The 16,631-nt window shown below is 41.6% G+C and overlaps 1 protein-coding gene across 1 annotated transcript in view; it reads left to right on the forward strand.

Annotated features, from left to right (window-relative positions):
* The first annotated feature begins 920 nt into the window (after positions 1–920).
* SLC7A2 (solute carrier family 7 member 2) overlaps positions 921–16,631 on the forward strand; it is a 60,951-nt gene continuing 45,240 nt past the window's right edge. The window contains exon 1 of the mRNA XM_072950391.1: positions 921–1,062. The gene's annotated coding sequence lies outside the window, so the exon portion shown is untranslated. The remainder of the gene's footprint in view (positions 1,063–16,631) is intronic.

Here is a 16,631-nt window from a genome sequence, read left to right on the forward strand (position 1 = left end):
ATGAATAAAGATGTTTACCACAGTATTAAACAAAATAAGGTAGATCTTTCCATCAAACAAAAACAATAATATGCACTCACCGTTCAATTCAGTGCCAGTGTAAGCCTCCTTTCGGATTAAAATTAACAGTTTCACATTGTGTCTTTAGTCTTATCAGAGACTCCCAAAGTCAACAGCAGCGCAGTATGGGAAACCTTGGTTGTGTAACTTCTGCTCTTACTCTCTCGGAAACAGCGAATGGCATTTTCTTGCAGCCCACTCCCCCATCATCAGAACCACCTATTCGCATCACTGGGATTTTCGAAACAGCAACCAAACACCGTAATAAACGGTGTACGGTTTTTACCGGTGAGGTGGCACTTATTTGACAAAGCACGCCCGTCTGGGTTCTGTCTGTCACGACCACTGTTGTATTTTACTGTCATTATTTTCTTATGTACAAATTCTTCTCATAATAAAGAGTAAGTAAACCGAGGACAAAAATCCCACTTGGAGGAATTCCGCTTAGAAGCCGTCTGGGAGATGCCCCTGACGCCGGGTCCTCCGAGGAGAGCAAGAATCACCGGCCCCGCGGTTCGCCCTGCGGCAGAGCCCGGCTCCCCTGGCCCCCGGCGCTGCCCGCCCGCGCCCACCGGCCGAGCCCCCAGCCGAGCCCGGGCGAGCGCACGCCCACGTGTGCCCGCGCTCTGGACAGTACACGGACCCCGCGGCGCTGCGGCCGGACGCCGCCCACCCCGAGGATTGGCCGGCGCGGCCCGGGCGGTCCGCGCGGGAGGCGGGCTCGGGTGGGGGTCGGCGAGCGCGGGGGAGGGGAGGGGAGGGGAGGGAGGGGGTGAAGGGGGCGGCGCCACCCGGCCCGGGCCGGCCCCGCCCCCGGCGCGGCTACACTAGCGGCGCCCACGTGCCCAGCCTGCCTTCTGCAGCGCGGCGACCCGGGCGCTCCTCTCCGCGCGCAGCAGCGAGGCGGCGGCCGCTCCCTCAGCCTCCCGGAGCCGCGGGCCCCGACGCGCTCCAGCCGCTCGCCCACCTCCGCCCCCTCGGCGCGGCCCTCGCGCTGCCCCAGTAAGTTGCCAAGTGTCCGGCGGCGCGGCGGGGCCGGAGCGGGAGCGCTGGGGCGGGGGCGCCCAGGGCCGCGTCCAGCTGCGCGCAGCTGTCCGAGGCCGCGCTCCGGCCCCTCGGAGACGGGGAGCGCCCCGGGCTGCGCCTCGGCCCGTCCGGCCGCCGCGCGGGGTCGCGGGAGCTGGGTCGCTTTGGCCACGCTTGTCCTCAGGGGCCCGGGGCACCCCTCTGCAGACGGGCTGGCAGGCTCCCCCCTCTGCACACTGGCGGGCCCCTGAAGTCGCCTGCCGCTCACTTGAGCTTCTTGGTTAAATATAGAACACCGCTCGGAGCTCTGGAAGTCTTGTCACAGCGTGACCTGCCCAGGACTGGTGGGACAGGTAAAATGGCCCGTCGTGGTGTTTGAGGGTATTCTAAAGTAAATGGGTGCAGTTTTAAACCCCTTTGAGGTGGCTGTGCTTTTTAAAGCCTATTTCGTGCAGTCTTCAGCCTTGAACTCCAAATGCCATTCTTGACTTTAAGGGAATCACTAAGCCCATCAACCCCGGAACACCCGTTCCTCCGGAGAACTTTCCAACTTTCGTATATGCGTATCCGAGGCATGGAGTAATACATTCAGAGACTGTAGCTGGAAGGGATGTAACAGAAATCCTCTCACGGAATAGATACCATTCCAAGTGGGAGCAGTACCTAGATTTTAGGAGTAAAACGTTCAAATATTTCAAATACTCAAACTTTCAAATATGCATGCAGAACTGTTTTTAAAAAGCATTTAGGTGACTCGTTTAGGTTTGGTAATAAGATTTATCTAGTCGTTTGTACAGAAACATCCTTTTCATGAGGGGATATGGTCAGATTTTACTCAAGTCGAGTTTTCAGAATCCTGGCCGGGGACCTGAGATTCAAAGTTAGCATGTATGTGGCCTCTGAGTTGATACTTTTTCATTCTTGTCCCAGCCAGTCTTTAAAACTTCTGTCGCTTCTTTTCTCCCTCAGCATTAATAATTAATTAGCTGCTCAGGAAATTGCAAACATTTGTGCTTGTAGCCTTTTTTAAGAGGATGTGCAGGGCAAGACTATGCTAATTATATACTTAGGGTTGCTTTTCCCTTTTTGTAATAGTGAAGCTTTTTTCTTTAAATCGCACAAAAGTTTAACATGAAGTGGTTTCTCAGTGCAGAAGAACATACGCATTTTTTGTTTCTCCCTTTACTGAAAAGTTACCCTGGGTGACTCCGGGAAGCCACATTATTTGTTAGAATTTGTCAAGCTTCCTCCTTTACCCCTCTCTTGGTTTCCACCCTGTGCTTTGATTAGGGGGATGTCATTTACCTTAAGGCATTTTAATCTTTTCGGATGTGCCGTGGCCTTGGGGCCCAGAGTAAAACTGCGTGGTATCTGCAAGGATTCAATTTGCAGAATCCTTGGCCTCGTTTAGCACGCCAGTAAAGCCCTTTTGATTCCAAAGCCTCTAATCCTTATCCCTGGATTTAGAGGCTGGAAGGAGAGAAGTGGTAGCTGTTGGAGTTAAGAAAGTCTGAGAACACTGGAGTTTTTCATCTTGTATCCTCATACGTTTTTGTCATCTGGACATACGTGTCTGAGGGATTTTTAAGTTCCTGTTTCTTGGTTTCTCCTGCAGGCCTGCTCACCTTCTCCAAGTAGGGGTGCCTGGTCTCCATTCTAGATGGCCCACCTCATTCTCAGGCTTCCTCGCTAATTTATCATTGTTTCTCCTGGAGCCCTGGTCTGTGGCCACTTCTGCTTTTTCAGCCCTACTTTTTTCAAATGGACTTTCCTCCGTAATTTTCCCTTGGTGACTTCATGATTTAGCCTAGTTTCCGTCTTTCCTCTGTTTTGTTGCACTTGCTTGCTGTTTCATGTATCCATATCTATCTACCTGTTTATGTATTTTTTTTTAGTGTTCAGAGCCATCTGCTGGTTTCTTTCTGATGCCCTGCAGAGACCAACTTTCAGAACAGAACCTTGAAAACAACCCTATGTTGCTATTTGTTTCATTGTTTCTCCAGATATGAACACACTGATTTCATGGACTGGCTTCTTGAGGACTGCTTACTGCATGTCAGACATTTACAACAAAAGCAATGTTTTCCTTTGAATGTATTTTCTGAATATTCACATGCTTAGTACAGTGTGCCTATTTGAATGTTTTGTCATCCAACTGAATACTGAAAAACTCAGTTAACTGATACCACGTGTTTAAATGGTTTTGAAAATCTATGTGGTTAACTCATTTCTACACCTTAAATCTGAATATTCAAAGCCATGTAGATTTAGCCTTGATGAGAAGAAAAATTATGACATTGTTCTTTTCATTGTCTTCTGTTTAATAGCTTTTCATTCTACCGCCTAACACAGTGTCTGGCACATAACACATGCTCTTTATTGTTGAGTGAATGCCATTGATTTTAGTGATTTGAGAAAGAGTATCACGTCTGTCTTCAAAAGTCTATTCCTGCGTTGAAAATTACTGAGTACCTACTCTGTACCAGGCACTGGACATCCAAAAGTAATGTGTAGCTCCAACTTTGGAGAGGTTCTGCAGTCATTTTTATATTTGGGAAACCCTCCATTGATGGATTTTAGGAGTAGTTTTTTGTTTTGTTATTTTATGTAAAGCAACAGCACCTATAAACAGATGACTTTAATACTGTCTACCCCAAAAAGCAAGCAAGGAACACATTGTCTAAAACATGAAGATGGTTCTACTTACTATTTCATCATCCAAAGCACATGGGCTTGGTGTTTTTATTTTACTGGTAGTTGCTAATTTGTCCTGACTCTTCTTTTATTTTCTTTTAATGGCCCTGCTGGCTGTTTTTGAAAAAGTGATGTCTGTGACTCTGGAAATGTAGATGCTATGGACACAACCAAACCAACAGCCGGGGGTTTATTCCCACCAGGCTGTCACAGCTAAGATCATCAGAGCATGCTTTACCTATTTTTCTTGTCCAGTTTAGGAAAACTAATTGTTATATGTTAATCTGTGGAAGCAAGCAGCACACTATTATTTTTCATGTGCTTATGGGCTCTTTGCAACTTGAAGTTGTTGTGAGAATGGTCTCTGCTGCCATCAAGTTAACCTTCTCATTGGTAAGTACAATTAATATTGATTGGCTAAAGATTTGAGTTAATGTGGTTTTTGTTTAAAAGTCTGGATTTGAATATGTGGGTCATATCTCCTTTGTTTGTGTGTAGACTTTGGATGTTTCTCTTCTGAAAAGTCTCTGGTTCTCAGTTTTTCTGGTTGTTGTATGAATGTGAATACTTTGTTGAAAGTTTCAACATTTCTTTCATTGAAGATTGAATCATCAAGCTGGGGTGTCCTATGTGATGACTCAGTGTTGCACGTGTCATGCACGTTTTTAATTTTATGTCTTCTCCTTATCCTGCTACAAAAAATAAAAAGATTAAACCCATATGCCCACACCTATTCTAGTACTGCATACTAGCACCTCTCTTCAGAACTTGAGCATCGCCTGGGATTCAGCAATGAGGTGGATGATATAAGAATATTTCATAACCTTTCTTCCAGGAGTTTAAAAAAAAAAGCCATGACTGTTGTATTCATTTTTGGAATATTTTGTGAATAATACACAACAAAGAACTTTTATGTTTCTTGTTGATTCTTGCTAGTTTTCCCACAGTTGTGGAGAAAATTCCTTTCTTTCCTTAGGCCACCCAGGCTTCATTAAGGCTCCCTAGGTCTTCATACAGTTATACCCGATTCAATGCTGTTTGTGCCGTCAAAGCCCGTTTCCTTCCAGTGGAGACCTAGTGATCACAGAGCTTGATGTCACCAGGGATGTTGAATGATGCTGTAATGAAGATGTTCTCATTTTATATTTCTCCTGTTGCCCTGTTTTTTTTTCTTTTGGTCAGATTTTAAGATAACTGAATCTTTCCACTTAGAAACTGATGCTTGTCTCTTCCAAAAGACAAGTAATAACATAAACCTTCAAGCTCACTTTTTATTCATTCTACTCCTGTGTGGGCAGAAAGATGTTATGTGAGTTGGTGCCTTGATCCTAATTAGAAGAAAAAAGTTAGTTGGTTAGGGTCTTGTCTTGATTTGGCTCTGGATATCTAGCTGTCATCTTGTAAATGATGATAATGATGCTAGTCGCTAGTGAAATTAAGTTATTTTATATTGAACCGTAAGGAAAAACATGGGTTATCTTTGCATGTTCAGCCTTATTTGTTTACTCCCTGAATATGAACTCAGGGCAGATTTTCAGAATGCAATTCAATTTCTACTTTTAAAAAATCACACCAATATCTCTAGAACTGGAAGTATATTTGAGTGGTAGGAGTGGAAGTCATCTCTGTATCACATGCAAAGTGTATTTTTTCAAAGCATATGAATTCTGTGGGTTGTCTTCCCCACAACCCCTGTTCATCCGGTCTGGTTTCTAAAAGAAGGTATCCATTTGGTGGAAACAATTGAATTTGATTTTTGTGAAACTAGTATTCAGAGTTTATAGTTTTTAGCAATTGTATGTGCAACCAAATTACTGAGTACTGTTTTGATGCATTGGGATTCCCTTGGAATAGGTAATGTGACTTTGATCTGAAGAATATCCTAGAAGATCATCTATTTGGAGTTTTCCATGATTGAAGGCTAGTTAATCCATTTTGGATGAATGTGTGTGTTGTAAATATAGATGGCCCAGATCTAGAGTCTGTGGAGAACCAAAGAATAAATCAGTGACTTGGTCCCTGTCCCCTCGGCACTGACCATCAACCAAAGGGTTGACGAGTGCACACGCCGTGGGGAGAGAAGGATAAAGCTACCCTCGGAGCCATACCCTGAGCTGAGGGATAGTAGCGGGAGGAGAGAGGACAGTCTGTACTAAACTTCTCTTTGTTTAAATGTGTGTTGTGTTCCTGACCTAGACTAAATGCCCTGTCAATCACCATCACAGTTACTGTTACTGCTATTAAAACCATGATCACCCTTCCTCCTCCAGTTGCTCTTTGCTGAAACTTGGGTCACTTGGACTTAAATGCTGGCCGAGCATTTATGCACCAGAACTTGCATTTGGGAGGGTGATAATACCTATTAATCATTTGGCAGAATTGCCTGTCATGTATTATCCTGGGACTCAAGAAAATTATGATGTTTAACTGCAAATTCAAACGATTCTGAAGGGTCTTAGAGGAAAGTAAAAACAAATTAGGAGATTATATTTTAGGTGGAAAATTTGAAGAATAAAGTCTTTCCAAAAATGCAGTCAAGTTAAGAACATGAGATTATCATAAGCTCTCACTCTGACAGTTGTTACATTGGTTAAGCTTGATACATTTACACACACTTAATGAGTTTAAAACCCATCAGGGACCTTGTCAGGAATGGAAAGATCACAAGAGGTCTTCAGCCATCCATTCCACTTTCACTTCTACAAGAGTCCCTCTGAAGATAGAAAAGCGGACCCCATCTAGCTGCAACACTAGTTTAGTGTTGATTCCAGTCTTGGCCTTCACCTTAGAATGGACAAAAGACTGATTAAAAAAAAAACAAACTGGTAGCTGAAGAGATAATTTCTATTCCATGTTAAAGAGGGAAGAGTTCTTTTGGAAGGAAACACATTCAGTTCAGTGTCCTACCGTTGACCTAGTGGAAAAAAAATGTTTTAAAAGAAACTGTATAACTGAAAATATATTTACTGTCATGTTCAATTCTTGTCACACTCAGCTCTCCTGTTGTGCAAGTAAGGTTTCTGTGAAGACACAGAGCTGGGCACCACTGCTTCATCTTCCAGGTTTAGGGTCTATTAAATGTACCTTTTGAAAAAACATCTGAGAATTGTTCCTGAGAGCCGGTGGATGTAGGGGAACAGGCAGTTGATTTCCATCCTCAGTCTACTAGGCAAATCTATATTTAAAGGCACCCTGGGGTGAATCCATTTCTATGAGGGAGAATCACTTTGCAAGGTTTTTATGTAGTGGACCTCAGATGCTCAGAATTCCATTAACCGTAATTCTTTATTTGCAGGACACTTTGTTATGCCATTATTGGCTCACATATGGCCAGTAAATATTACCCATTTAAGATTCTTGGGCCGAGTGGTAGGTGGATGTCATAGTATTATTTTAAAATAATATATGAATAAATGAAATTTAAAATGAATTTCCCCTAAGTAAATCAGTAAATAAATTTTTTAAAAATTCTCTTTAATGTTTTTTCCTTTGAGGAGAGAATATCTGTATTGAATGAAGTTTTCCTTTCCTTCAGGAAGACAGCTTTCTTCAGACAGTGATTTTTTTTTTTCCTTCTAAAATTCCATAATGTTCTGGGTCTCTTGAAGCAAAGGGTACTTCTATTTTTGCAGGGGGCTCATAGTCCACAGGATGTTTGCAGTTTGCTTAGGTGCTTGTCCTGATAAAAATCCAAATGAAAACTTCCTGATAGTTTGTATCAACTTGAGTATGAATTCCTCTGGGAAAAGCCTGTGCGCACCCCCACCCCCAAATTCAGGCTGCTCTGTATAGACTTTCTATCTGCTTTAATGATCATATTAAACATAATACTATTTTATATTTGTGTTTGAATTCAACACCAAGTTTTAAGTGATTTCTTTAATTCTGTTGTAATTTGGGCAATTGTTTGGGAGACATTTTCGGGAGACTGGGGTGAGCATTGACACCCTGTCCTGAGGGCTCTGGAACACTGTAAAGTGCTTGGGCCACAGTCAGAACTTACCTTTGTTCCCTGGCAGCCTGAGCAGGAAAACAAAGTCAAATTGACTGTGATTACTTAGGCAGAGTGAGATTGCTGTTTCAGTTTTTAGGTTTGACGGTTTTGCATTGATCTGGGCTTTTAGGAAGGGGTTGACAGAAGGGGTAACAACTTTCATCCAAGTTAAAACCTACGGAGAGTTCAGTGTTTTCATCCCTTTGAAATTACATGGCCCCGCTGAGCTTTTCCATGAGCCTCGGCGCCTGGAGTAAATACTGAGCACCAGCTCCACGCCCGGGGAGGCTGCGCCCGCAGTGGTGAGTGAGACGCTGGTGGGGCTCCGACTGTAGTCTCGAGCTTCGTGGTGCTCAGAGTTACTGCTTTCCTCTCTTTGGCTTCCTAAAATCTGTATTATTTACATAAATATATTTGGAGGAGAAAGTCAAGGTCATGTTCTTCTTCATAGAACATATGAATGTGAACAACATGAGGGCAATGCTGACTGAGCAGTCTGGAAATTTACCTGTGCAACTCCTGAAAGACTGGACGAGTGACTCAACTGGGAGAATCCAGCAGATTCAGGCTGAAAGAGAAAAGATTACCTCGACTTACTGTCTTTTCTAATGAAAAGCTTCACGACAAGTTCATACAGTTCTGATCAACTGTATTTGGACTAATGGTACTTGTAGTTCTTTGATACACAGAGAAGGTACTCCTCCTCCTTTAATAGTCTTTTTATTCTGATAACATTTCTACTCAGTGGAAGAAAGAAGAACCACACATACGCATGTGACGTGTCCCCACCCCAATAATTTCTTGTAAGTTTCTGGGCGTTCAAGGATCCCTGAATTCTAACCAATGGACGCCCAGGGTTTCTGGAACCCAGGATAAAAACCCTGCAATTCAGAAGCCAGCAACTGTCTTAGGAGGCAGTCCTTTGGGGCAGGGTGGGGCCTTCTTGGTCTTACCTCCTTTCCTCTTGTTGATAAAAGATTGCTTTGGCCTCCAAGGAGGAGCTGAGAACAGGCTCAGGGGTAGGTGTGGTCCTGGAGGGCTCCAAGTTAAGGAGCTTGGACAATAAGGCAATGATGACTGTTCCCATTTGTGCACGGTGGAAGCAGTTCACTGGCCTCAAAGGAACACGATGGACTTTAGTTGTCACCAGTGTCGAATTCCTCCAAAATTCCCAGAATTCTTTCCTCCAAATTCTGCTGTTCACAGATTTCAGTGTCTACCTACGGACCAGGAAATCTGATTCTAAGTTTAGCTGAGATCATCTTAACTGAGTAATTATAGATATACACACAAATGGGAAGGAAAAAAAATAAGAATAATCAATGCTCTCTTTTCTTCCCTAAAATTGGAGCATCTTTAGAGTGACATTTGAAATCCAGCCTTATGGCTCAGTGTCATTCTGACGTGGATCCTCTTGTAGAAATCTCTGGAATTTCATAAGCTTACATTTTAATAGAACTACAGAGATCATAGTAAAGACAGAAGCATCACTGCAGAGCCTTGTCAGCTTTCGTTAGTGTAGAGTAACTGAAAGCTTTCCCCTCTTATGTGTCATGTCTGTGTGACCACGTGCCTGATGAGTAGCAGCAAGGCAAAGTGAAGGACTGTTAAGTTGGCTTCTCTACTGAAATTCCTATCTTTTGCAAAACTTGCTTTATAAGTGGCTAAGATCTGTAATGTTCTGCTGCAGAAAGCCCTCTTTTAAATGCATTACATTTGTGACCTCGTGGTTGTGTAGGTGGAGCAGGACTTGTGTATGCAGTGTTCATCCAGCAAACAGCACAAAGCACATTTACATGCCGTGGAGAAACAGTGGGCGTTGAGAAAAATTTGTAGTACTAGAGCTTTGAAAACATATCCTGGGCTGGGGCCTGTTTTAAACTGTCCTGAAACTTAGAATTTCACCTTTAAAACAAAAATCACTTTTTCGCTAGATGATAATACATGGATAAGGCACAGCACCTTGGAAATTTGGTTAAAAATGGTGAGACACTTGTGATAGCTGGTTTTGTTTTCCATGCTGTAAACTTAACAGAACATGGAAATCTGTCTCGTGGGCCGTTTCTGAAGCTTTGGAAGCTTTTGCCTCCTCTTTTTATAGGATAAGAAATTGAGATCTTAAGAGTCATAGCTCATCTGAGGGCAGACATCTAGGGGCAGAGTTAAGACTGGATTTTAAGCATTTCGACTTAGCCAAAGCACTGAATTATATCAGGCCATTCTGCTTTTGTGAAAGCAGGTCATAATCGCTTTAAAGCACTACTTACATGGTAGGCATTTTGTACGTGGGGCTCAAAATACAATTTTAACTTGAAAGTTTTTAAATTTTTAAGTTTCTTGGAAAGCAACGTATTTGAATAAGAAAGACATTTTAGTAATAGTGAAATGCTTATGATGTGCACAGTTTTATTAAATAGCATACTTTTCGCCCAAAAATGAAAAAAATGTAATCTTAACCTATAAATAAAAAAGACTTTACATGTGGGTTCTAAGCCATCTAAAGTCATTAGAATTTATAGTTGGTAAGTGGTGCTGTTAAACAAGGTGTTTGGAGTGCTGTTGTGCTATCTTTAGGAAAAAAGCTGAATTTTTACTTTTTTCTGATTATCATAGGTAACAGATGGTTTGCACTTAGTTCAGTGAACCAAACAAAAAAAGAACAGAGTTTGCATAAAATTTCTGTTGATAGTGCACTTTATCTCACTGAAATGGATCTTATGAACTTTCTGGATAATGAATAGCATATTTACATTATTCTGACCTTTTTTGCTACAGAGCACACAAAAAAATGTGAAGGACAAACAACCCAGCATTATCATTTTTAAAGTTGTTCTTGTGAGTTATTTAAGTTATTTTTCTCTTCTAACTGCATTGGTAACTCTGGGTATGTTGCGTGCTCTGACTGCTTCTGAAACTGATAAATTGTTTCAGTGACTTTCAAAGTGAAGACACTATTTATCTCCTTGAACTACTGGAAATAGTAGTAAATTAATTTTTATAAAGATTTTAAACCTTAAAGCCTCAAGAACCCACATCATCTGGCTGATCCCAACTTTGAAAGAACTAAGTACAGTTGCAATCTAGTGTTTGATTGATTCCCCATCACCGGCCAGTTCAGAGTGGTTGATTAATGCTGGTGTGTGGTGGCCAAAGAGGGAGGTGATGGTGGCATAAGGTGGGCAGGATGGTGTTACTGATGTGGCAGAAATTGACTAGTAATGAATACAGGTGGCAGTATAGCAGTTGGTACCGATGGTAATTGAAGGTTCCAGCCTCTTCTGTTTTAGGGACGGGTCTTTGTCACATAGAATTTTAATTCACCACATAGTAGACCAGGGGAATCAGTAAAGCTGAGCTATGTAATTTCACTTCTAACCTTGCATGCGTGAATCAGAATTCAGACTGTTTTCAAGAATTGGAAGAAAAATACTCATTTTATTGAACTAAGTATAATTTCTACTGAGTGACATAAAAGGGGAAAAAATGCAAAAATCTTTATTTTTTGCTTCCCCACCCCCCGCCAAAATGATTTATGTAGAATAATGTTTAAGGCAAAGAAGGTAATTCTTCTCTAGTATTCTCTTGAACAGAACTTCTACTGCAGTTATTTCCTTAATTTTCCACATCTTTAAAGGTATAATATATAGGTTGCTAGTTTTAATAAATCATGAGATCCTAGGCTCAGAAGAAGCCTATACATTTCATTTCAAGCAGAATCATGCCTAACCATTCCTCGTGGGTGTGGGTCACATGCAAGAGTGAGCTGGAGTTTGTATGTGTGCTGACAGCTGCAGAGAAATCAAAATTTCCTAACTAGTATCATAAATGACAGTATTTTCTTTTTTTAAATTGAGTTATATTCGGTTTACAATGTTGTGTCAGTTTCTGGTGTATAGCACAATTTTTCAGTCATCCATGAATATACATATATTCATTTTCATATTCTTTTTCACCGTGAGCTACAAGATCTTGAATATATTTCCCTGTGCTATACAGTATAAACTTATTTATCTATTCTATATAAGTATTTTCGTATTTTAAAAAATATTGGGACTATAGCTGTAGAAAACAATCAGCATTTTCTCCTTAACTTCTTGATACCCAATACTAAATGTTGATTTTTTTTCCAACTCTTATTTTAGTGCTTAGGAGAAGAGGGGCTTAGAGCATCAGAAGACCCCTTAAGTTCCTTTCCTGCTCTAGAAGAAAAACAACAAGTAGCCCATTCTCACTTATTTTCCCCTAGGTTTTCCCACCAAGAGCTTCTTGACATGTCTTCTGACCACACCCAGTATGAAGCCACTCACAGATGCTAGAGGCCCTGATGTGTAGCTGGGAGGTCCTACAGCGGTGGCGGCTGGGGACTATTGAGGATAATGCAGTTTATAGTCCAGAGCATTTCTGGTGGGCTCTAGGTTTTCTCCTCCCTCCTCGCCCTCCTCTGCCTTCAGCTTCCTCCCTCCACCTCCTCCCTCTCCTTCCTCCTCCTCCCTCCTTATTATTCTTCTTCTTTTACTGGGACGTGTGAATGGGCAGTTAAACCTAGTTAAACCTGAGCCTAGTTTTCGCCAGAGACCCATCAGTCAAGGCGGACCACACTCTGGTGTCTCCCTTAAGTGGCTGCTGTCCTTGGCATGTATGTTGTTTTCTTCTTTGGACACGATCAGCCTTGAAGAGCACTGCTGCGTGCACCTGGCAAAGGCTTCAGGAGCACAGTGGTGTGCGTGTGTGTGTGTGTGTGTTGTGGGGGGTGGGGACCACTCATCGGCCTCTGCTTTGTGGCACAGGAGCAGAACCCTGCCTTCCTCCTGTCCCGAATCGTCTTCCTGCCCTCCCTTTCCCTCAGTCTTGACTCAGTGCTCGCTTTAGGATAATTGGCAACTTTCTCAGAACTATGAAAGCAAACCCAACAGTGGATACAGGGAGTAATTCTGTAACTTTTTAGAAAAAGCTGTGTCTTCATTTGTGGTATCAGATTAATTTTGCATGGAAGAGCACTTTGTAGTTACTCTGAAAGACGGCCACTGTTGTGTTTTCTCAAGACGTCAGCCTCTCTGTTAGTCATCACTTTCTAGTCATCACTTTTCTGAGTAACTTTTAAATGGGGCTGGAAAGGGCTCAGTTCATAATCTGAATTAGAGTAACAGAGCTACTCCTTTTTGAAACCCTGTTGTTACCAGTTACTACATTTGTTAGTGTAAAAATTATTCACAGGGTAGAATTTGGTGACTTTGTAGTCAAGTAACACTATCTCTGAAGCATTAATCGTCATGTGTATATTAAAATTATTACACTTAAAAAAAATCTACAGGCAGGAGATATTTTAGATCAGCATTTTCAAGGATAATAACCATTTTATATGGACTTACTGTTTTTTCAAACAAAATTTAATATCTTTATATAAACTATTAATAGATACCTAAATACAGTATGTTTTTAAAATAAAATCATACGTGTATATAGCTGTATTCATAAAGTAAACTAATCAAAAACGATACAGCAGTGGTCACAGCAAGTCCGAAAAAAAGTGAAGATATTCCTCTGAATTCCATGTTTCATTGAGCGTCAAAACTCATCAGCCTTTTAGTCCTTTTCTTGTACTTTACTCTGTCTCCACATTCTCTGCATCAGGTTGGATCCTGGATCTTACATCACTTTCTGTGTCACGTTCTCCACAGGTGTATATCATTGGCTGCTGCTCTGGTGGTCAAACATCCTGCTGGATGTCTGTTATCATTCCCACGTAGTGCAGAGAAACTTCTGTGCTTCCAGATTCTGGCTCGCTGCACTGTCCTACGTGGGCTTAACTGTTAAAAGGCGCTAAACTAGGGGCATTACAAAGACTAAACAAGAACCCTCTTTGTTGAAAAAATTTTCCATTTACAACTTAGGCTCTGAAAGTTAGAATTTAGAGAGTTGGAACCCATATTGGGGCCACCAAAGTTCGTGTCAGTCCACCTCTTGACAAACTGTGACATACGGCACCAATTATTTCACGGCATTGTTTGCCCTTAAGGAAACGAAATCTTCGGCTCATTGACCGAAAAATAAACTTTATAATTTTTACCTTTATTTCTTTGAAAATATGTGGCCACTCCAGTTATAGAATGCTCACTCGCCAGGTGCAGACCTTTTCTGTGTCCTTACAGACACAGAGTTCTAAAAGGACATGTTCTTTGAGCTCTTGTGACTTGTATTCTAGGTCAGGCTTATTGGCGTCTCTGTGCCTAGAGCAGAATAACAAGTGACACGACTCTTTTCAAAGTCCTACAGACATAGAATTCCAGTATGTGTCATTGAAAAGTGCAGTCATCTTCGGTATCTGCAGGGGATTGGTTACAGGATGCACCTGGATACCAAAATCTACGGATGCTCAAGTCCCATAGTCAGGACTCTCCGTCCGAGACCCAGCAACCAACCGTGGATCGTGTAGTACTGTGGTATTGACTGAAATAATCCACGTGTAAGTGGATGCATGCAGTTCAAAGCTGTGTTGTTCGAGAGTCAACTGCAGAACCCCAAGTGGTTCTGGAGTTAAATATATATTGCCTTACTCAACACTGTTACAGTGTTGTTGTTGTTGTTTTTTTTTAATTAAAAAATTTTAAATTGTGGTAACTTACAGAGAACAAAATTTACCATCTTAACCGCTTTTAACTCTGCATTTCAGTGGTGATCATTCACATTGTTGTACCACCAATCTCTCACACTTTTTCATCCTGTAAAACTAAAACTCTGTACTCATTAAACATTGATTCCCCGTTTCCTTCTTTCCCCATCCAAGGCAACCATAACTTGATGAATGTGACTACTCTTAGATACCTCATGTAAATGGAATCGTACAGTATTTGTCTTTTCATGACTAAGTTATTTCACTTAACATAATATCTTCCTTTGTGTTGTAACGTGTGTCAGAATTTCATTTTTAAGGCCAACCAATATTCCACTGTATGTATACACCACATTTTGTTTATCCATTCATTTGTTAAAGGATACTTGAGTTGCTTCGACCTCTTGGGTACTGCTGCAGTGAACGTGGGCGTGCAAATATCTGAGTCCTGCTTTTAATTCTTTTGGGTATATACCCAGAAATGGAATTGCTGGATCATATGGTCATTTTATGTTCAATTTTTTAAGGAATTCCCGTACTGTTTTCCATAGCAGCTGCACCATTTTATATTCCTTCCAACATTGCACAAGGGTTCCATTCTCTCCACATCCTTGCCAACACTTACTATTTTCTGTTTTTTTTAAATAGCCTTCCTAATAGGTGTTAAAGTGTTTTTATAGTTTAAAATTTGCTTTAAACTAAATAAAGCAAATAAACAAACAAGCAAAAAACCAAAATGAGGTGTTTTAATTTCATTCACACAAAAAGAAATTTAAAACCTTGCCTGGTTATTTTTCTAAATTTTTAGAAGTTTCCCTTTGTCTCAGGATACATTGCCTTTTATGCACATCTACATAATAGTGTAGGTCAGAGAGGAAAATCCTGGGCTCATCTCACCCCACAAACAGCGTGTAGGTAACAAAGACACCTAATAGTCTTGAGTCTTCCCTGCAGGACTACATGCTTTGCCCTTATGGGACTGCATGGGAGCAGAAGTACTTGTGCATGTGCGTGAGGCTTCCTTGACTTCACAGGCTCTCCCACTGATTTTACCCCAGTTCTCTGGGTCCAAGCATGTGATACAAATGAATGAAACAGGTTAGTGCAAGGTAGTAAGGAATGGTGGGGAACTTTGGGGAACCAGAGAGTAATCCATTTTAAAAATACTGTGTGCCCCAGAGCATACGTTGGAAATTGGAATGAGGGACTGATAAAATAAAAACGTTTATAAAGAGCTCGGCAGAGTTCCTGACAGTGTGAGAAAGTCCCATCTGTGGAATGAAACTGCAGTCCAGAAAACCCGCATTGGTATTCTAGATCTCTTTAACTATGTCAGAACATCCTGGCATATAAAGTAATTCCAAATCTATCCCTTCTTAAAAATACATGCGGTGAGGAAGAGGTTGGGAAATGGACATACAGCAGCTAGTGATGGGAGGTGACTCCCTGCAGCTCTCTCACTGCAGAATGACTTCAGTTTTCTGGATTCCCCGATTCTCTTAAAGAGGCTCTGAGCAGAAGCAGGACTGACTCTTGGCGGACTGTCATTTCCCTGTTTCCTGATCCCACATTCACCTCTTAGGCTAGCTTCACCGTCCTTTCCTTCAGCCAAAACTGTTGTCTTGTAACAAGGATCGACTGCAGCCTCGTCTCTGAACAGATTCTACTTTTTCAAATTATGAATCACAACTTCCCTAAGTTTTGGAAGCAGGCCAGTCATGAGGATAAAGGCAGTGGAGACTGACCAACTTTGCAGAAATGAGAAAGCTAAAAATCTCCTGTTTGTGTATCTGAGTATTCGCAGTATTCAATGCTGTCACAGTCTGGCTATGGGGGTGAATGAGAGAGCTTTGCTTTTCTGGTCCTGTGGGAGATTGTTTTCTGTATGATGAGGGGGGGCACACCGGGAGAGGTTGTTAATACCTGCTATTTAGAATTAAATATTCCATACCAGGGGTATAGGGAAAGGGGGAGAGAAAGAGAAATTACAGTTGTTAACACTAAAATAGACTTCTTGCATCAGGTGAACCTTTAAACTTAAGGAAAATTTACCAAATCAGTATTTAATTGATCTGAACAGTGTATAGATATGTAATGGTATAAAACCCCTGGACCTTTTTTCCAAAGTCATCAGTGTTACGATGACATACTTTGTGGGTTTTTTAATTTTCTAGTCACTGTAAACTTACATGATTATCACTTTTTTGAAAGATGAGGATGTTGAGTGGGGTGGGAGGTTTCAGCAGT

The sequence above is a fragment of the Vicugna pacos genome, chromosome 26, assembly GCF_048564905.1.
Source record: "Vicugna pacos chromosome 26, VicPac4, whole genome shotgun sequence".
NCBI lineage: Eukaryota > Metazoa > Chordata > Mammalia > Artiodactyla > Camelidae > Vicugna > Vicugna pacos.